The 22,759-nt window shown below is 41.7% G+C and overlaps 1 protein-coding gene across 6 annotated transcripts in view; it reads left to right on the top strand.

Moving 5' to 3' along the window:
* NEXMIF (neurite extension and migration factor) overlaps positions 1-22,759 on the top strand; it is a 372,359-nt gene that overhangs the window by 118,418 nt on the left and 231,182 nt on the right. Inside the window, exon 1 of one of the 6 annotated variants that reach the window (XM_081964315.1) lies at positions 877-1,024. The exons of 4 other annotated variants lie outside the window; for them this stretch is intronic. The gene's annotated coding sequence lies outside the window, so the exon portion shown is untranslated. Of the gene's footprint in view, positions 1-876; positions 1,025-22,759 lie in introns of those variants that run through there. One more of the 6 variants, XM_081964314.1, reaches the window with a different exon arrangement.

The following is a 22,759-nucleotide window of genomic DNA, read 5'->3' as shown; positions in this document are numbered from 1 at the left end:
TGGAGTTCCAGTAGCATCTGGAGAGCTACATTTTGCCTGTCCTTGGAAAATTCCAAGTTTTCTCAATTTTCAAAATTTGCTGTATTAAAATAGGATTCGTACTCTAAAACGGAGATAAAAATCAAACCAGAACTTTACCTTTTGGGCTTAATGGAAAAAAAATTGGAACTTTGTTATTATATTTGTTGTCTGCAGCAAGACTATATTGTATGCCCCAAAATGGAAGGACACTTCGACTTCTACCATGGACAAATGGTTGAGCAGAAGTTGATGGAGTTGGTTGAAATGGCAAAATTGGCCACTTTGATGAAAGAAAAGAGCATAAGTACTTTTTTAAAAAAACATGGAGATGGCTTCTGAACTTCATGCTTGATGTGGAGAAGAATGAAACTCTGACTTTGGATTTTACCGATTAGGCTGATAAATCTTTATAGAAATGGCTTCTTCATATTATTGTGAAAAAGCAAAAAGCTGTCATTTGATGTGGATGCCTTATTTTACTGTAACAGGGAGAGTCAGAAGTCAATGCTTCTTTTTCTTTCTTTCTTATCTTTCCTCACTTCTCTTTCCCCTTTCCTCCTCCCTACTGCTTTTCTGTTTACTTTGCACTTTGCATTTTATAATACTTTATAACTCAATAAAAATGTTAATGGATGGAAAACTCCAGATTCCTTCCTAGGGAACAGAAACATGTACACCTCTGCTGCTCTTGGGGTTGAGGAGTTCGGTGGGGAGATGCCGGTTGTGGATAGGCCTTTATGGCTAATGCCTGCATCCTAATTAGCATCTCCTGGTGGCTGCAAATCTCAGCCTCCCTGCAGTAATCAGTGGAGCTGGCTGATGCTTGCTCGTTCTTCATTAGGTTAGCACCGCAGAGGCTTACACGCATGTCACAACTCTCAAAGCAGCCGTTTCCTGCAGCTGAAACTGGTGAGCTTCACAGGGGCTGCCAAATGTTGAAGCCTGCGCAGATCAGGATTTGACAGTTCACCCCGTAGTTTGAAAAAGTGGGAATCCTACTCAGGTGCTGAGCGAGTTGTCTGCATTTTATTACCATGACTGGTTTAAGATGAAGAAGAATCTATAGCAAAGATACACCCTTCCTTCCTTCCTTCTTTCCTTCCTTCCTTCCTTCCTCCCTCCCTCCCTCCCCCTTTCCCCTTTTCCCCCTTTTCAATTTCCCCTTTATCTTTTTGTTGATTGTTATTAGCTGCCTAAAGTTTGCCTGTTAGGTGGGCAGCCATATAAACATTCCAAAGAAGCAAATATTATTTCAGAATATAATAAAAGACATCCTGGCTTAGTTTAGTGGGTGAGCCCAATTGCTTTGTATGTGTGCAGGTGTATTTGTGAATGTGGGAGATGGGCTATTAACTGGAAAAGTAACTTGATTGTGCGACCTTCAGGTTGTTAAGCCCAGTATTTGGAGCCTCTATCTGATCTATGTCCCATCATTGTGTGCCTCCCTCAAACCACCTGATCTGAGGAGCCTGTGAATTGGACGTAGGTTGAGCTACTCAGTGCAAACCTTGTTTGATTGTAGCTCTGATCTGAAAGATGAAAGCCTTCCCTCCCTGATATGCCTCTCCACTGTAGGTTATCGTTTCATTTGCTTTGCACATGAGTCAAAATCCCCAGACGTTTGAGTTGTTTTAATGCCCGGCTCTTCTTTTTAATACCTCCTTCTTTAGCTGGGGAGTGGTCTTCCGTTATTCAGCTTAACCCTCCCCTCCTCCCTTTATTGGCTGGCTTGGAAGGATTCCCCTCACTTTCCTTTTGTCTCTTTGAAAGGCAGCGGCTGAAGCTGAAGATGGTGTGTTCAGCGTTGCTGGTCAGGCTGCTCCAGAGCAGCCTTCTTGCAAGAGATTTCCTCCTGCAGGGAAAGGAGGTTGAAACTTGTGGGGAGTCTTGCTCCAGAGATGCCAATCAAGGCTCATTTGCAGCCCCAGCCACGCCCGGGGAGGGTCTCTTGAATCTTTGCAGTGGGAAGCCCTGGCTAACAGCCCTCATTGTAGAAACAAGAAACCCCCCCCTCCCCAAAAGCCTTGATTGCTGTAGAAGCTCATAACTGGGACCCAATGGGTGTGTTTAGAGGAGGGCTGCCCAGACCTTTCTTGGGGCTAAAACTGAGCTAAGAGTCCCCTGTGTCCTTTTTACTTTCTCCTAGACCAGGGGCCAGCAAACTGAGGCTCTGGAACCGCATGTGGCTCTTTCCTCCCTCTGCTGCGGCTCTGGTTGGCGCCACAATTTTGAGAGGAGCTTCCGGTGCGGGGGGGGGGGGGAGAAGCACAGTGCACCAGGAGAAGACTCTATGGCAAGGGGGGCGTTTTCCAGTTGTCTCCACAATTGATAGGGCTTTTGGTTATGACAGGTAGAGGAAAAAGGACGCCGCGCTAGGAGGAGACTCTATGGTGGGGGAACTGAACTTCCGGTCAGCTCCAGAATTGAACAGGGGGTTTCCGGTTAGGACCTTTGTGGTTCCGGTGTTTTCTTCTCTGTGGGAAACGGGTCCAAGTGGCTCTTTGAGTGTTTAAATTTGCGGACCCCTGTCCTAGACTACTAAGCATACAAAGAGTCACATTTCTGTACACACATCAACACACAAGACTAAAAGAAACAGATAAAAGATAATACAGGTAGTCTTCGACTTACAACAGTTCATTTAAAGTTACAAGGGCACGGAAAACAGGGGCTGATGACCATTTTTCAGTTGCTGGACTTCTCCCAGATGTTTAGGGTGGCCCTCAAGCTCTAGAGGTTGCCCAAGAGGAAATCAGGCATATAATGAATATGTGAAAATAAAAACTGATAAGATATCCAATGTGATAATAGAAAAGCTACTGCTGCATAACGCTCAATTCTTTAATTGCTGGAGAAAAAAATGGTTTGTTCCATCATTTGTTTTATTGATTATTCAGACATTATAGGAAAACACACACACACATATATATCAGATTACTGCAGCCCTAAGGCCAGAAACAATGGAATATCTAGTAGTAGAGCTGTTACAAACTTCTATGTAACTAACAGAAAAACATTAAAGATAATAGGATCTAAAAAATAAGTAAGATCAGATATCATAAAAGGAAAGGTGTTAGAAGAAGCTCCAAACATAATGAATGATGTGGCGTGTTGCACAGACGGTAGCACAAAATTGGGAAACTTGGGAAGATATTTTTGAGTCCTTGTCCGAATTGAAGTTCACAAGTCTTAAAGTTGCCAGGGTTGGAGACCCCTGTGAGGGAGAGAGCAGCTTAATAGTGTGTGGCTCAGAGGAAGCCATCACCACATGGGCAGAACCAAAGTTGAGTACCCTAACCCTTAAAATGTCCAAAAGGACCGCTGAGGGCAATGCCTCCAGCCTGGCTAAAGGCCTTACAAAATCCAAGGATTGTTATTGATGATAGCAAACTCTTAGCCAGAACAAGTTGTCCAAACCCCATTTTAGTACGGTGCATAAACAAAACTGATTAGGAATCCTGGATTTCATACTAATAGACCTATCCAAGAATCCGGTAGCTGACTAATTAATAAAATCTGACTAATTAATAAAATGTGTTAGTGGGATAAGGTGCTACCAGTTTCTTGATTTTAATTTTTTGCTACCCTAGACTAATATTGTGTTCTTCCTTCAACAGACTTACTGGTATTCTAGCAAATTTCCTTATACACTGGTACCAATCAGAATAGAGCTGGAAGGTACCTTGGAGGGCTTCTAGTCCAACCCTTCTCACACAGGAAACTCTACACCATTCCAGATTAGTGATTGTCCATTCTCTTCTTAAAAACCTCCAGTGATGAAGCACCCACAACTTCTGAAGGCAAGCAGTTCCACTGGTTAATTGTCCTCACTGTTAGAAAATTCCTCCTTAATTCCAGGTTGCTTCTCTCCTTGATTAGTTTCTATTCATTGTTTCTTGTCCTGCCTTCTGATGCTTTGGAAAATAAGTTGACCTCCTTTTCTTTGTGGCAGCCCCTCAAACACTGAAAACTGCAATCATGTCACCCTTAGTTGATCTTTTCTCTAAACTAGCCATACCCAGTTCCTGCAACCATTCTTCCTATGTTTTAGTCTTCAGGTTTTTAATCATCCTAGTTGCTCATCTCGGCACTTTCCCCAAACTCTCAACATCTTTTTTGTAGCGTGGTGATCAAAACTGGATGGAGTATTCCAGGTGGGGCCTTTCTAAGGCTTTATAAAGTGGTACTAATACTTCAAGTGATTATAATACTTCACGTGGTACCTCGGTACTTGTCATTAATTGATTCTGGGAGGCGAAATGTGTACCAAAAACAATGAGTACCAAACAATTTTTTCCATAAGGCAAATGTAAAAAGATAAAAGTTGTATATACCAATAGCTTTTAGACTTATATACCACCTTACAGTGCTTTCCAGCCCCCTTGAAGTGGTTTACAGAGTCAGCATCTTGCCCCCAACTATCTGGGTCCTCTGGGTATATCATTACTTTACATGAGAAATAGACCTAAAAATGAATAAATACTTAGATTAAATAAAATAAAAATGTCACTATACCTGTACTGATGAAAAAAAAAGCACAAAAGTACACAAAATATCCACAGAAGCTAAGATAAAACTGTAAGGGGATGTGGGCTCAGGGCAACAGCTACCCGTGACTAAGGGTAGTGAGTTATGAGGGAATAGACACCGACAAGTTCTAGCTAACGCATTAAGTACCAAACGACAAATACCGGGATGAAATTTTCTCTCAAAATCGTTGACTACCAAATTCAATGAGTTTCAAAGCACTTGAGTTACCCCGGTGCCACTGTCTTATATGGAGGCTTCACAGGTTTGGAGCACCAAGAGATGAGCAGTGATTAACATTTGTGCCCAGGACAAATCATTTTTTTTTGCTATTTAATGAATGTTTCACTGGTGAAAAGATCAGATCTGGTGGTGCCAAATTGGCTGACGTGGGTCTCGGTGTCCTGGGCTGTCAGTGTGGTTTGACATTCAACTGCTCTGGGGGAGGTTTCCATTTTTCAAATTTGGTTCCATCTCCCTTCCCCCCTGTGTTTTCCTTGCATTCTAATCCTGAGCGAGGATAGATTTTATGCCAAGCTTCAGAACATTCATTTTTCTGGTCTCCCATTTATAAAGGTTTTTATCATTCAGGCTCAGCGGCCTAAAACATAGTAATTGTACTGAAATCTGTCAAATAGACAAAGCTGTGATATAAAAAGAAGGGAAGAATCATAAAGAGGAACTAAAGAGAATAAAGAGAAAGAAAGGAAAGAGTTCTTTCAAGCAAGTATTCTCGCTTTTCAGCGGTAATCGATTTTATGTAGATGAACTTATTGTATAACTAAATATTATAGCAGTCTTATTTTATTTTTTGAAAAAAAGAAAACAGTATTTGCAGTCATTTAGTAAAGTCAGAATAGTAACCGTTTTAATTATGCCTTTTATTATTTTTAAATTAGATTTCCCAGGAGGGTTAATTGCCCTTTACAATTTATCCCCGTACATCAAAATAATAATAATAATGATTCATTATTGATAATCACTAAGATTTTCAAATGTTCAAATCATGCAGTATTTCTTTGAATCTTATAATACAAGGGTTGCAATAGAAGAGAATATTTGTAGCTCAGGGTTGAAATGAGGGGTCCCTTGGTTGTTTTTTTGCAGATGTTTCATGACCCAACTAAGTAAACTCATCAGTGCTAATGAGGGTGGAGTTTGTTCCCTGTTTACATATGGTAGCTTGTCTGCCACTGTTGGTGGTGGGGTTTCTCTTTAGTAATTCCTTGATTAGGGTATTGTTTTCTGCTTCATTGTTTGTCTGCTCCATTGTTTACCTCCTTTGTAGTTGCTCCATTAGGGCATGTTTTCCACACAGATAATATCGGGTGAAATGTAGCCTGAAGTCCTTTGAATGAGAGGCTGCTCCCCAAAGGGCAAAGAGGCAGCAGAGCTTGGAATGTCTGGTAGGCAAGAAGAGGGGATAAGGTGGACCCTCCGTAGCAGTTCACAGAGCATATCCATAGTTATACTGATAGTTGCTTTAGTCTGGCAAGATTCTGTCTGTAGGTGAACAACAATAAAGAAACTACCCAGAAATAATTCCATGTGTTGTTCTTGGTTCTTGCGGCCTGACATAAGCAGATATCAACACCAAATAAACGATTTGATAAATATAAGGTTGGGGGCAGTGGTGGGATTCAGCCAATTCACACCACTTTGGGAGAACCGGTTGTTAAGTTTCTGAGCAGTTTGGTGAACTGGTTGTTGGAAGAAAGCATTAGGGCAGAGAACCAGTTGTTAAATAATTTGAATCCCACCACTGGTTGGAGGGACTTCAGAGATCAACTATCCCAACCTAAAGGTATTGAAATTCAGTGCTACAGTATCAGATGAACACTGTATCTATACCTTTATTTAAATACTTCTTTTAAAGGAGAAGGAGCTACCTCTAAAAGCAGAATTGTCCATGGTTGAACATTAGGAAAAACTCATCTGATCTCTGGATGAAACCTACTCCCTTACGTTTTAACCTCTGAACAATTATGCCCTTTGTTCTACATCTCAGATCTTCAGGTTCTTGAGGAAAGCCATTGTGTCTTCCCAAAGTCTTCTTGTTTCCAGGTTGAGCATACTCAACATCTCATTGTGGTTGTTAAGCAAGCACATTCCAAGGTGTTTGAGATAGGCTTCCCTAAAGACACAGCAGAGGTGGTATTCAGCAGATTCTGACCAGTTCTGGAGAACCGGTAGCAGAAATTTTGAGTTGTTCAGAGAACCGGTAAATATCACCTCTGACTGGCTCCCTCCCCATTTATTCTCTGCCTCCTGAGTCCCAGCTGATCGTCAGGGAATGGGGATTTCTCAGTATCCTTCCCCTGGAGTGGGAAGGGAATAGAGATTTTACAGTATCCTTCCCCTGCCATGCCCACCAAGCCACGCCCACAGAACCGGTAGTAAAGATTTTTGAATCCCACCACTGGGACCCACCTCTGCTGTGCCAGAGTTGCTCAGTTCCCAAAGCCTCCTCCCATTTCATTGGACAAGAACTCTTTAAAAAGGGTGAGTTAGAGACGGTTGATGGGTGAGAAAGCACAGCTTGATGGGAGATTGTGTTGCGTTCTTCTGGAGGTTGCCATCCTGTTGGAACCATTGCTTTCTATCCTGCCTGCAGAATCTTCACAGCAATAGCAGAATTCAGGAGTTGTTGAGCTGTGTGTGCTTGTGTAGAGATTGTGGGCAGGGGAACACAGGCTTCAACATACAGCTTGCGGTAGCTGGATATAGTTGAGTCTTGGGGAAGCCACAGATGATGGTTGAAGAGCCCTCCAGCATGAGGTTGCGATTGATTAGGTCAGCTAGGCTTTTTGACCTGCTATGCCACACAAACCAAGTCTTTCTGTGGTTTGTCGGATTCTTTACCTAGGACTAAGGGGGACCAATCTGCCTGGTACAAGCCATGATGACATCACATAGAACAGGATATCATTGTGCAAAGGACATCAATTATGTAATTTGTATCAGTTGCAACAGACACAAATGACCAATAGGCTCTCATTTGCACAGCAGTGTCACTTGTTCAGCCCTCTGTTATATTTATTTATTTGTATCCCACCTTTATTATTTTTGCAAGGTAGCAAACCTATCCAGCCCCCCTTCCCCCTCCTGTTTTCCCTACAACAATCCTGTGTGATGGGTTGGGCTGGGACAAGGGACTAGTCCAAAGTCACCCAATTGGCTTTCATACCTAAGGAGGGACTAGAACTCAGCATCTTCTGAGGATTGGCCCCAGAGTTGGCTTCCATGGCTAAGGTTGAACTGGAAGTCAACCTACTTTCTAGGCTTTTAGGAGATAGTCATGTTTTGCAGACTGGATTGGACTGGCACAAATTATCTTTTCTTCTTCTTCATTTCATGCCACCTTCTGCACCCTGAAAGTCTCTGGGTCTCTGAAATCAAGAAATCCAACGGAATAAATCAAGATAACTACCATTATGTTACATATTGCTTGAAGTAAGGAAAGCAAAAAAATAGAATTATAGGTATATCCTCAAAATGAAAACTCCTTGTTCACTCCTTACAGGCCAGTGATGGTGAACCTTTTAGACACCGAGTGCCCAAACTGAAAGGTACGTGTGCATGAATGTGGCCATGCGCGGACATGCACACAGACATGAATGCACAGCAGAGACCCAAAGACCAGCTGGCTGGTGGGAGACTGGGCATCCCAACACCGGCAGCGCAGCAAGAGGTCAGATCCTTTTCTTTTGTGAGCTGCTGCTTCATCATTTACAGGGAAACAGAAGCTCACGAAAGAAACGCCACGGAGATCTGACCGGGTGTGATTGTGTGTGTGGCAGCAGAGAGGGCTCTGCATACCACCTCTGGCACACCTGCCATTGGTTCGCCATCACAGTTATAGACCCAATGTTCCAGGAAACTAAATTTCTAAACATGCTAATATAACGTGTAGGACAAACCCAACGGTTATTAAGGGGGACTGTTAGATTTATGTCTTTTTTTTTCCTTCCAGGAACTGAAAGTAGCTTACAAAGAACTCTTTCATCGTTTTATCACCAGAGTTATCCTTGGAGGAAGTTGGGCCAAGAAAGACCCAATCTGGCTAGAATGAGCTTTCGAGACTGAGAATTAATCTCACCTGAACTAGTCCCAGGTTGAAGTGTGATGTCATACTTGCTCTCTTAGAAGGCGGTTGGTTGTTCAGTGGTTGCAATCACAGACTGGCCTCTTCTTCTGAGATGAACCCCTGATCCTGGGTCTTTGAGGTCTATTTCCAATCTCCTAATACATTTGATTAGCTCTATATCTAATCTCTGCTTCTACTGGCTCCAACACTGATGTTCATGGTGGAATAGGAAGCTTGGAATCTGGACTTTGCATGCATTCAAAAGTAGCAACATGTTTTGGCGTACAGGTTGTTTAATCTTTTTCTCATTAGGAAAATTGTATCATTAATTTTATGCATCACAACTCCAGGTGTTTTCATCGGAAACAATTGAAAATCTGCAAAAGCTCGTTTATTGCATTTTGCGGCACGTAAAATGTGGTTGTGAGACTTCTTTTAAAACATGGGTGCTAATTGAACCTAATATTCATTCTCCTCGTTCGCCTTTGGCTAGAAAGGAATGGTAAGAGATTGCTTCTCACAGCACAGCAGCTAAGATTGTAAATTAGATGTCCTTGTTTTAAATTCATATCCACAATGATCTGCCAGTAGCTGCTGAGTCTATTCCACCCAACCCTCTTCCTTGTAGTGAAGAGACACTGATGAGGCCTTGTGGTAAGGTGGATCCAATCCAGAAAGGAGTATCATTAAGAATCTGTTTGGTTTTGAGGAGGAGCCAATGTCGCAACAATACGGACGTGCGGTCTCGATGCTCCGAGACCGCAGCCAATACTTTTGCCGCTGGGTGGTCCAATTGGACCTAAACCATCCCGCAGAGATGGTGAACAGGAAGAATACGTCTTGCTGATCTCAGGGACATCGCAAAGTCCCTGATCGATCCAAGAGAAATTCTTCAAGCCAGCAACAAAAAATCCAGCCAAGGCTGATGAAGTCGGGGCAGCTCCAAAACGGAAGCATACGGAAAGAGAAAGTGTTTCCAGCTGGTAAGGAATTTTTACCGTTTTAAAAAAGACTGCCTATAAAAAACTTAAAGTTAATTTAAATTGGAGAACAGAAGAAACAAGTGGCGGAATTAAGTTTGGAATGGTTTTGGACAGTGGGTTATCTTACTTTTTAAATGCTATGTTCATGGATGGAATTTATGCAAGCCTTTTAAAACGAATGGATTAAGTTTTCTTCTATTTTTTTAAAAAATTATTCTTTGTAACCTATGGACTAAAATTCTCCTCTTTCATTACTGTGGGTGTTTTTCTAACTCATTCAAGAATCGGACCTTTTTAAAACTTGAAATACAAAAAAGAAACAAAGAAAATTGCAACAATAACACTGCTACTCGGAGGCTGTAGGTTTGTGTATTGGAAACGAAACACTTTTACTTTTCTTACTGATTATCCTGGCTTGGCACTCCAAGGTCTCACTGCTTGTTTATAGAGAGTGATAAGAAGAAAAGCATACAGATGTCCTTTTGAAGTATATCTTTAACCAGAGAAAAGTGAAAATAAAACTTTATTGTGAATCTATGCTTAATCTTGTAAAAACCTTCCAAGCTAGAGCAGCAGTGTTTGTTAGCTGGAGATAATGGCACAATTTCAACAGCAGAAAGAAACGTTAAGCCTGCAAAAGATATTCTTAGAAATTCAGAAATTATCAAACACATTTGAGAGGACGGAGAAGAGGTTGGAAGACTTAGAGCATCTAACAGTAAAATATGATGAAGAACTTGGAGATGTTTATCAAGTGGAAAAAGTGGAGGTTAGAATCCTAAAAACCGAAGAGGAAAATGACCATAAAGAAATTAAATCTGCTGATATTTATGGTGATTGGTTTGTTTCTGGAAATGGAAAGAGTGGAATACTGAAAGAGGAATTACCCCAGATGGCAAGACACAGAAGAAGAAAACACAAAATAATTTATGGATTTAAAGAGAGAAATTTTATTAGCAACATCATTGATAACACTACTGACAATTAAAGATAAACTGATAAGGAAACAGAAGAAGGGCATCGAAATTACATGAGATATTTTATAAGCAAGGAGTTGCTAAGAGGAGTCCATACAAATTTGATTAAGGAGATGATTAGAGGACTGACACCACAAATGGCAGAAGACATGAGATTGTTTTGCTACTGGAAAGATACAGGTTGATAGATGGAAGAGTATAATTTAAAATTAGTTAAACTTAGTGAAATTTAGTGACAATGGATATAGTTAAATAAATAATTGATAATGATAATAATGTATACAATGTGTAGTGTTATGATAAGTAATAATTGGATATGAATATTGAATGATACCCATGAAAGGAAGATTAGAAATCTTTTTGGATTACATATAAAGGTTACATATAAGTTAGATTCAGTTAAGTCTTGATTATTAGGGGGAAAATATTATGATACAGGATATAGTCAAATAAAGGAGGGATAATGATAACAACGTATATATATGCATGGGTACAACATAAGGAAACTGGATGTAAATTGTAAGCAGTGATTTGGAAAGGAGGATTAGAAAATTTTGTTACTAAATATTATGGATGTTTAGCTAGAATAGGACATAAAGATTCAGTGTTATTGGAGGATTTTAGAAATACTAAATGAAATGCTAGTATGTGGTTATGTATTAAATCTTGGTATATTTTATGATGAAGGACGTTTAAACAATTCTATTCAAATGAAAATGGAGGTGTGTTGATGGTAATATGTATAAATATCTGAGTTAAAATGCTTGAGTTAATATGAATTATGCTTGATGACTGTGGAAGAGATGCATGAAAGCCTTTTGTAACCAACTGATACACTTTCTACAGTATGTAAAGAAGGAAGATTCTTTGTGTTGTGTCTGTTTTGAACATTAAAAATAAAAAAAAATATTAAAAAAAAGAATCTGTTTGGTTTTGAGCACAGGAGGCTGGTGTCCTCTCAGAATGGTACCCTTGGGACAGGGGTGGGTTCCTGTCAGTTCTAACCTATAGAAGAGGTTCCACAAATCTACAGTGCTGTTTAGAACCAGTTCCAGCTCTCCTCCCCCCCACCTGTCCACACATCATCAAGATGAAGAGCGAGAGGTAGAATTCTGGGAGTTGAAGTCCACAAGTCTTAAAGCTGTCAAGTTTGAACACCCCTGGGTTTTTTTTTTTCTAAAGGGTTAGGGGTGCAAGCAGTGGTGGGTTTCAAAAAGTTTTAGAACCTCTTCTGTAGGTGTGGCCTGCTTTGGGGGAGGGCTTGCCATCCATGTGACCTGGTGGGAGTGGCTTGCCAGCCATGTGACCGAGTGGGAGTGGCTTGGCAGTAATGTGACTGGGTGGGCATGGCCAACTTGTAAAATGTGGTGAAACTCACTTAACAATGCTCTTGCTTAGCAACCAAAATGTTGGCTCAGAAACTCTGGCATTTGAAGCACGCAAGTCTTAAAACTGTCAAGTTACAAGACCCTTGCACCCCTAACCCTTTAGGAAAAAAAAACCCAGGGGTGTTCAAACCTGACAGCTTTAAGACTTGTGGAGGTTAGAACTGGCAGAACCCACCCCTGGGTGCAAGGGTCTTGTAACTTGACAGCTTTAAGACTTTCACACTTCAATGCCAGAGTTCCTGAGCCAACATGACTGGAGGAGGAATTCTGGAAGTTGAAGTCCACAAGTCTTAAAGCTGTCGAGTTTGAACACCCCTGGGTTGTTGTTTTTTTCTAAAGGGTTAGGGATGCAAGGGTCTTGTAACTTGACAGCTTTAAGACTTGCATGCTTCAAATGCCAGAGTTTCTGAGCCAACATTTTGGTTGCTAAGCAAGAGCGTTGTTAAGTGAGTTTCACCAAATTTTACAAGTTGGCCACTCCCATCTGGTCACATGGCTTGCAAGCCACTCCCACCCAGTCACAGGGCCGGCAAGCCACTCCCACAAAGCAAGGCCACACCTACAGAAGAGGTTCTAAAAAATGTTGAAACCCACCACTGCCATGGGAGTTTTGTCCATTGATAATATGCCTCCCATGGTTGGCATGGCCAGTCACCCATTTACCAGATGGTAACCAATCCACCAATCCAGGGTTTCTTCGACTTTCCCAGCATTATCTTTGTACAACACATCCCTGCCAGTCAGGAGGATGCTAGAAGCCGGCTGGATCTGGTGGGGGGGGGGAGACCGATGGGCACCAAGGCAGGATTTGGGCACAAGTGTCACCATGGCTAACTTTGATATGTGTGATCAAGATGACAACATTGAACTCACTGGACCAAGCTCTCTTTCAGAGTTATAAATAGATTTCTGCTGCACTGAGAGCATCCATGGAGCTTTCCAGAGTGCAAGGGAAATGAGCTGAGAAAATTAGTCTCGTCTTGGTGACAAGGTAAAGAGGGGAAAGGAAGGTCGGGGGGCAGTTGGTCTTGTCTCTTCAGCATGACAGGGTTAATCAAAGTTCTTAGGTATGTTTGTGTGAAATGTGTGTGTGTTTTCCAGTACAGTTAAGCAACACTGCCAACATTTCACCAGCATGTTTCCTTGCACCAATCATTGTTCGTATAAAAAGGCTGAATTAAAAGACCAGGCTTGCACAAAACACAAGCTTATGGTCAAGTGGGTGGGGTAGTATTTGAGCTCATTGGTTGCAGAATCCCAGCTATTGTCTCAACAAGCGTGAAAGCAAACCAGCATAGCCATCACCAGAGCAGCTGTGGCTTTGTTAACTTGGATTTACTATGTTGTGTGACCAAAACATAGGTCCTAATTTTAAAAAGATTGTGCAAATATTGCTAGCGAGAAAAATTGTGGAATAAAACCACAGGTAGGAAGCCTTGATCCTATTTGGAATCTGGACACAAGGTTTTGAACCCTGGGAAGTGACCGGAAACTCAGCAAGTGAAAAGCAAAAATTAGGATATTCTGCTCCTATTTTATTTCAAATCAAGCATAAACCAAAATAAGGAAAGAGTAAATATTTTGAACATTTCCTTATTTTCTAGAAAAAAGCCGTGTTGTCCCTTTCTGCTGCTTGAGTCAGCAACCTACCACCTTCCTCTTGTGTAAGCTTTCAGCAGCAAAAATCAACACCGTGAAGGTGCGGAAGGGTTCCTTCTCCTGGGGGCCAAAGTGGATGCCATTGTCACTTCCTGAGGAACGACCCAGATATGATGCGTGTAGCTGTATTGCTAAAATAGCTGGTGATGTACAATGCCAAGTCTAGCTTTCCAGAACCCAGGGGGGTCCTGTATAGGTTACCAAGCACCTCTTGCTGTCTTTCAAACTTGATAAGTTCCTAGCTTTGCTCACAAAGACCTGGGAGATATCAGGAAGCTACTTGACAGCCAGGAAGCTGAAAAATGTCTTGTCCTTTTTTTTCTCTTCTTCATCACTCCCAGAAGTTGCTCAGATTAGCTTTGCCAGCTCTTCCTTTGAGCGCTTGTTCTGAGGAACTTAGAGAAGATCCCTTATATCAGATCTTCTCCATTGATGATGTTGCACTGTTGGTGATCTGTCATATTTCTCTGCTATGGATTGAAAGTTTGCAGCCCGAGGCTGCCACTTTTCTCCCACCGCATTCCGTGTATGGGATTTGATGTCTCCAAGGATTGCTACAAATTTTTCATTGCCGTTTGTGATGCTGTGTTGCTTACTGGGAGAGAAGTTAATTTTCTATGAGATCCAGGATAGTCTTCAGTGTGGTCGGACTTGAAAGTTCTTATCAGATCATGTTCCTTTTGTTTTCATGCATGCACCAAATGGCGATGCCTCTGAAATACAGGCAGTCCTTGACTTTCAACCACAATTGAGCTCAAAATTTATGTTGCTAAGTGAGAAATTTGTTAAATGAGTTTTACCCCATTTAACCAACTTTCTTGCCACATTTGTTAAGTGAATCCCTGCAGTTGTTAAGCTAGTAACAAGTTTGTTGTGAATCTGGTTTCCCCTTTGACTTTGCTTGTGAGAAGGTTGCAAAAATGGATCATGTGACTCTGGAACACTACAACCGTCATAAATATGAACTAGTTATCAAGCATCCAAATCAGGGCTGAAATTCAGCAGGTTCTGACAGAAATTGTGAGTAGTTCGGAGAACCGGCAAATGCCACCTGGCTGGCCCCAGAGTGCGTGGGAATGGGGATTTTGCAATATCCTTTCCCTGCCACTCCCACCAAGCCACGCCCACAGAACCATGTGAATCACATGACCATATATGCTGCAATGGTCATAAGTGTGAAAAATGGTCCTAAGTCATTTTTTCAGTGCAGTTGTAACTTCAAATGGTCACTAAACAAAGCACTGTAAGTCAAGTGCTACCTCTAGATCCCCAAACTTGCAGAGATCCCAACCCATTTATTATGGATAGCTAATAAATGTCTCTATTTATCGACTGTAGATACTGTGGATAAGGAAACTGGGAACAACACTTCTCAGCTGTGTTGTGGAAGGGCCTGGAGTCACAATTTGTCTTTTCCCTTCCCCTTTGTAGAGGAAAATCATTGAAACACAGCATGTACCCCCAGACGCTGTTCTTGGAATCACTTGTCAGGGTAATAGCAACATTTTAAACAGTGACTGCAGTGACAATTAAACCCTAAAATGCAAATCAGGAAGCATTTCATTAAAATGCTGAATGCATTGAAGTCAAGGAACGCTAAGTTTGAAAAGAGCAGTCATGTGGAGGGTACAGTGACTCTCGGTGGCTCCTCCGTCTTTGGTGGGGATTCTTTGAGCAGACCCCACGGGGGACGCTCGCTCGGTGGGTTTTGTGCTGCTTGATTTCCTGGATCTCTTACTGCTTTTACTCCCCCCACTCAAAGCAGAAATCGAAATTAAAAGCAAGGGTTTTCTTTTGCAAAATTCCATCCAATCTTGAAACTGGTTTGTCATGTAAATTGGGTGGGACAGGGCTACTTTCTGAGAAACACCAACTCAAGAATGGTTGTGATTGCACAGAATGAAGGACCCCCTTGGAGCTTAGCATCCTTTGTCTCTCTGGAGCTGCCATTAAAGGGTTTCCAGCTTTTGGATAGGAGTGTGAAGAGAAAGAGTGGAAAAAGGAAAGTTTCACAATGAACTTTGACATTGCTGGATTAAAGGCGTCTTACAACCCATCCTTTGGTGTATCGCAGAAGGTGCCTTCAGATAAGCTCCATTTATTTTGTTGCAAATTTGAAATGCTAGCATCCCCTAGGAAAAATACTTTTCTATATACTTCTTCATGCCATTTCCCTACCCTCCTTCCCTTCTTGATACTTCCCAGCTCTCCTTTACTAACTCTATTCATGTTGGATGAGATAATGAAAGCTTCAATGCAAAGTGAGAAGAGGCACCAGGGAGGTGAAACATAGATACTATGATTGTAAAATTGTCCAGTTGTAGAATTATAAATGCACTATGGAGTCACCCTCTTAGGTTACCCCAATGGTTCTTTGGAAACTTCTTCCATCTTGGTAGACAAGCTTCTTTTCTTCTGTAGATTTCATTGGGCTGGACTGAAGGCCCTTGGGACACCAAAGAGACTCTGCCATTACTTTGGCTGAGTGGCAACCGCACCTCAGATTCCTCAGCAGCAAAATGACTTTTTACTTCATGTTTTGTGGAAAAGACATCTGAGTTTCTGGAGCCTGAACCCAAATATGTTTACTGAACTATGGAGAAAAATCTACCGATATCTCTCTGCCTTTTTGGTCAGGAAGCTCAAACTCTTGCCAGCTGTTACAACAAACAGGACAGAGTTAATGTCTTAGTTAGGGTTACATGAGCCATTTTATCTGGATAAAGAATCTATTGGCCTACCTTGGTCAGGATTTTGTACATTTTTCTTTTTTTTTTTTTTTCAAGAAGTTTTATTGGTTTTTTTAAAAACATTTATGCGGAAAAGGGTAAGTGGAATAGTTACAAATTTTGGCAGTTGCAAGTATGGCAGACGCCCCCTCCCTCCAGACTCCTAGGTTACATCAAAATATCAAACCTTATTACATAGTCATAAAAAAAATCAGCATATTAATTCTAGAAAAAATACTTTTCAATCAGTTTATATAATTATAATATATAGTCTAGTTGTAAATTCATTAATACTTTCGGTCTGTTTATAACATTGTGGTTTTCTTATTTATTTTTGTGATCTGAGCTTTCTTGGTGTTGCCCCTTCACCCCCCGCTGGCAGAGCTCCGGCCCCTCCCGTGTCCTGTATAACCGTTGTAGTGTCATCTGTTTTTTCTAGGTTCGCTTTGTTTTTTTCCATAAAGGCCTGTGCCTCTATGGGTGTGTTGATTCTGATTCTTGTCTCCTCCCAGAATATCAGCATACCTTCAGGCATCAACCATCTAAACCACACCCCCTTCTGGTATAATTTATTCGCCAATTGCGAATAACTTTTCCTTTTTTCCCTAATTTTTTTGGGAATCTGCTTTAGAATGGTTATCTCCCTATCGTGGTATGTCAGTGTTTGCCCCCTTTGTACACCCAGAATTTCATCTCTTGTGGTTTTCCTAAGAAATTTAATATGAACCTCCCTGGGTACATTATGTGTTCTGGCATATGCTGAATTCACTCTATAAGCTAGATCTATCTCCCATTCCATCTGCTGTTTATCTTTGTGTATGTAATCAGCTAGAATGTTAGTCATAATGTCCCTTATATTTTCCCCATCTGCTTCTATTACATTTTGAAATCTAAGATAAAAGGACATTCTTTCAAACTCTGCTTTCATTTGTTGGATGTCAAGTTCTTTGTTCCCCTTCTGTAAGGCCTCTACCCCCCCCCTCGCCTCCGCCACCCCACCCTCCACAAGGTCCAGTCTCTGTGAGTTCTTAAAGATTTGGGCTTGATTCTGTTTAATTTCATCTTTCATTTCCCTTAACTGTTTCTTAATTTCCTCCTGGCCTTGTAAAATTTGTTGAAGCATTTGTTGGAAGTCTATCTCTGTAGTCTTGGGTTGCATCAATTCTGATATCTTTAACTGTGTAGCTGGACTAGACGTTGCAGACGTTGGAGCAGAAGTAGCAAAGCCAGGCTTTCCAGGAGGTGGTCTTTTTGGAGACATGGTTTATGAAGCAAGGAGATCAGTCAAAGTAGAGACTGGGCAGCTGGAGAGGTAGAGCAGGCAGGCGAATTCAGAAGGCAGAGGATCCAAACAGATGGGGATTTCTTTAGTCACTCTAGCAGTAGATGAAAGTTTTTTTTCTCCAAAGAGTTCAGAAAGTAGCAATCCACAAGAAATTCCTCTGGGTGACTCGGAGACAAAGACCGGAAGCCTGAATTTTAAAGGTGGAGTCAGGTTTCACAGTTCATGAAGACAACGGAAGTGTGCCATCTTGCCCTGCCAGCTTTGGGCTCAGAGGCATAGTAAAATTTTTAAAAGTTCAAAAAGTTCTCAGTTCATCCATTAGTTCTGGAGCTAGGTCGAATGAAAATCACTTTTATAGGGGTGAGGCATCATTAGTTGGCTCTCCCCCCTCCTCCTCTCTGGGGATGGAAGGAAAGTCTTTTCAAGCCGCTTGTCCGAGGGAGGGGGGGAAATCCCCCTCCCTCTAGCCGCACCTCTAGCAGGGATCCGAAAATTTAACTTTTTAAAAGTGCTGAAAAGTTCATCAATTCAAAAGCGAAGGAATGCAGAAAGGAAGCCTCTCACCATACTGCCGCTGCTTCGTTCGGAAGTGTGTTCTCCGATCGGCATGGGGCGAGACGCGTGCGCACGCACGTCCTCCAAAACTGCTCCCCGATGCCTAGAACGAAGCGGAGGAGCCCCCGCCAGCCGCCGCCGACGCCAGGACCCTCCGCGAGCCGTTCCTTCGGCAAGACGCCCCTCCAAGGCGTCTTGTGCCCCCCCAGAAGCGGGGGAAGCCCACCGGGAGAGCTGGAGCAGGCAGCGATCTGCCTGTCGCCGTAGCCGCCGGAACCGGAAGTCAGGATTTTGTACATTTTTCTTCTGTGCCCTCTGTGCATCCTTGAGTCAAAGGGTGCTGATGCTAAGACTTGAAGGACAGGATACTTTTTGGGACTGGGAGCTTTGCACCACCAGCCTGGCTCCTAAAATGGGGATGATGACATCTAATGTTTAACAAAATAACAGAGTTGGAAGGCTCCTCGGAGGTCTTCTAGTTCAATCCCAGGCTGAAGCAGGAAACACATTTTAGACAAATGGCCGTCCAGTCTCTTTTTAAAAGCTTCCAATATTGGAGCCTCCACAACGTCTGAAGGCCAGCCGTTCCATTGGTTAATTGTTCTCAATGTTAGGACATTTCTCCTTAGTTCTAGGTTTGCTGTGGTTTGCTGTGTGGCAGTCCAGAAGAGAACCTTTCATGGTGGAATGCCCTTCCAGTTCAGCTTAAAAAAGACGGTATGATGTCTTCTTTCAAAATGGTAGCTGCTACCAGGCAGCGGAAGCTTTGCTCCTTTTAATGTACACGCAATGGGTGTGATGCCCATTTAGAAAAGACTTCATATACAAGAAAGGTCTTTTTCTGCATCTTTCTAGGACAAACATAGGACTTAACTTGAGTATTTGGACTACAACCCCCATGATCTAGAGAACTCAAGGTGGCCTACCTTTGTTCAATGACTTGGTGCATGTGGTTATTCGGATATTAATAGATTGCAGTTTGGTGTCCTTCACACATTTCATGCGTGAGTCATTCCTGGCACTTACACAAATCACAATAGTTCAGGCGCTTCTCAGGCAATATGTTTAAAATCGCAGTAATCACATCCACCAAAGAAAAGATCACTTTGATGTTCCTTGCGCACACAAGCATTTAATTTCTTCAAGGGATGAAACCTTTTCTCCATCACTTTGGAAAACAGAAACAAGCCATCAAAGAGGAGGTTTTTCTTTTCTTTAAAGAACGTTCTCACCGACTTCTATCATGATATGTCTTCCTAATGATTTTCCTTCTCGGCAATAAAGTTATATTCCCAGGGTTTCCATTAGTCTACAGGATGCAGGGAGTCCATCTGCCAAACACTTATTTGAGGGGAGCTTTAAGTGTGTACTTACCATTGGAAGGCAACAACCTTTGTGTTCCTTTTCTTTGCAGCACAAATAATGGGATCGTCTAAGTGGTCTAAAATAAAATAAAACTCTCTTTGATCTATGTGTATCTGCTTGGGCATTCCAATGGTTTGCTAATATACCATGAACAATAATTAAACTTAATGCGGGTTGAGCACAAAACATTCACTAGGAACTGAAGCTGCCTTTCTTGACTTAGACGTAAACCAATCCAGTTGGTTGATGATGGAGGCTTGGAGGTGGCTTAAATAGGCAGATAGGACTGGGATGCAGTCTTCCCCAACTGGTTGGGTTTACATGGTGCCAGATGAATCGTTAGGCTTCCATGTTTATGCTCTTGGTCGGTGTATAAATGTACTAATTACAGTTAGTTCAGACAACCTACAATGGAGCAATGCTTGATAAAGTTTTCTATGGAGATTCTCTAGTCATCCAGGTCATGATTGTCCCAAAGGTGCTTTTTGCAAAAGAGAACTGGACTTTCTTAATTTTTCATTTGAAGATATTTCGCTTCTCATCCAAGAAGCTTCTTCTGGGCATAGCCTGCTTATGTTATGCTTGCAAGTCTTAATATTGAAGCTAGCACATTAGGGCCCACTAGTTTGCTTGATCAGAGTTTCTGCCATAGTATGTGCCTGGCAGATTTGACCTAGCATGGTTGGTGTGCTTCAGGTTCCTTCAATCAAACAATGTCATCTCCGGGACACCAGAAATGCACCTTCTCCATAGCCATGCTTGCCTGAGGGATGAGGCTCCCCTTGAGACCTGAATGGGCCCTTACTCTGCTGTTGCTCGGAAGAAGAGAGAAAATCTGGCTCCTCCATCAGGTCTTTGGCAAGAGTGAATCCCTTTCCTGTCACGTTTGCTATCTTTTATGCTTGATGGTGGTGGTGGTGATGACAATGGCCAACCGTAGAGATATGCCCTGAAGAATGACTTGCTCAGAACTATAAGAAGATTGCTCTAAATCAGAGGTGGGTTCCTATTGGTTCGACCCAGTTTGGCTGAACAGGTGGTCGTTTGGCAGCCTGGCTTGCTGGAACCGGCCGCGACCCAGGCCTGCCACGCCCCCAAAATGGTTCTCCTACGGGGTGGCCATCTTGATTTTGGTTCTGCGCATGAGCAGAACAATTGCAATTACATACATTTAATTTTTTTTCTTTTTAAAAACATTATGCGCAGGCCTATTTTTGTGTAAATACGCGCACGCGCGCACCGGACCAGAAGTAATGCCGGGAGCAACCCACCCCTGCTCTAAATGTGTCCTGTCCAAAGAACCAAGAATAACGCATGATGTTATTTCTGAGTAACTTTATTGTCATTCACCTACAAACATAATCTTGTCAGACTAAAGTAATTTTATAGCACTCTCTTGAAGGTTTACAGTATAAAGCATTATTTACATATTGCCCTCAACAATCTGGTTCCTCCTTTTACTGACCTGGGAAGAATAGAGGTCTGAGTCAACTTTGAGCCAGTTAGGATTAAAATCCTGTATTTCGATGCTTGTTGTTTGGTCTGGCTAAAGGAATGGGTGAACCTCCAGAATAGGTTATTTACACGGTCATGAATTAACATTCAGATGGCATGGTTATTTATGGTATGGCACAATTAAAATAAATGTTGATTTTAACAATCATTTTGTTAGATGTGCCATTGTAAGAGTTTGGAATAAATATAAAATAAGGGTTTCAAGAGGCTGTCCCTTTGGGTGTCGTCGTCCCCCCCCCCCTCTCCCCAGAAGCTTTTTTTTAAAGAAGAGAAATGGTGGCGAAGCTGGACTGGTGGACTTATGGTAAAATAATAACTTTTAACTTTGGTGAGCCTATCCTCAAGTCTAAGGAAGAGCTAGAATCAGAAGGACGTGTATGCCACTGGATACACCACTACATATTTACAACTGAAAGAAAGGTTTAAACTAGATGAAAAGAGATATGGGTTTGGTTCTGTTAAAATGAATTGGAAAGTCTATTGTGTGGCAGTGATGAAACATTGCTAGGGTCTACAAAAGGTGACTGAGTCTGAATCTGGAAAGTGAATGCGTAAGCATTGTATGATTCAGTGGGCAAGGAACTTTGGATATAATGTAAAACTTGAACAATGGGAGAATATGTGGACAAAAGATTTAAAATTTACATGATATTACAATTTAAAAGAAAACTTTTATAAGATGATGTATTGTTGGCATTTAACACCAGATGAACTATCAAGAATGTATAAAGGTATTTCAAATGAATGTTGGAAATGCAAATGTAAAGAAGAGGCCTTTTATCGTTTATGGTGGATAAAGCAAAGAAATATTGGAGTAGGATTTCTATTCCAGTACAGAAGATCCTCAGAATGAGGATAAAAATAAAACCAGAAACTTTTCTCTTGGGTTTAATGGAAAAAGGCTTGGGGGGGGGGGGAATTGGAAGGATGTAAAACCCTGGCAGTGAGCAGAGTTTGTCTGCAACACTGCCTTCTAACCACTGCGCCACCGAGACCATAACTATAGATTTACTCTGTGAATTGCTAGGGAAGGTGCAACAGTGCTTTCTTCCTGCCCACCAGACATTCCCAGCTCTGCTGCTTCTATGACCTCTGGGAAAGAGCCCCTCCCTCCTGCAACTCCAGAGCACATTCCACCACGAAACGGCTGGAGTTGGGTTGGGCATATGCTTTCCTCTGTTCCCAGGTCAGATTGTTATGGCAAAATCAGTCAACTAGTGTGTTGCCAAGAAAAGGCCACACATTGACATTCAACAGATAGGGAAAAGGGCCCGAGGGAAGTTGCAACACCAGAGCATAATGCGGGAGATCAGCTGGTCTTAGGCACCACTTTATAGGGCGTGAAGGAGCATTTGACTTCCCCGGGCCTTGTGCTGCTGGCAGTGCGCAGCTTTTGAGGTCAGTTGCCAAAAATCGCAGAGCTAAGTCAATGGAATCCCCTGTCGCCCGAATGTGTAGCAGAGTATCGCTTTTGTGTGTGCATGTATATTGTATGTATGTGTATATATATATATATATATATATATATATATATATATATATATATATATATATATATATATATATATATATATATATATATATATATATATATATATATATATATATATATATATATATATATATATATATATATTTCTTGTATTTCAAATATATATACACCAGTAA

This window comes from Natrix helvetica (assembly GCF_964273705.1).
Source record: "Natrix helvetica genome assembly, chromosome: 11".
Taxonomy (NCBI): Eukaryota; Metazoa; Chordata; class Lepidosauria; order Squamata; family Natricidae; genus Natrix; species Natrix helvetica.
The sequence above is the reverse complement of the archived record's forward strand: the minus strand, read 5'-3'. Positions and strand labels throughout refer to the sequence as shown.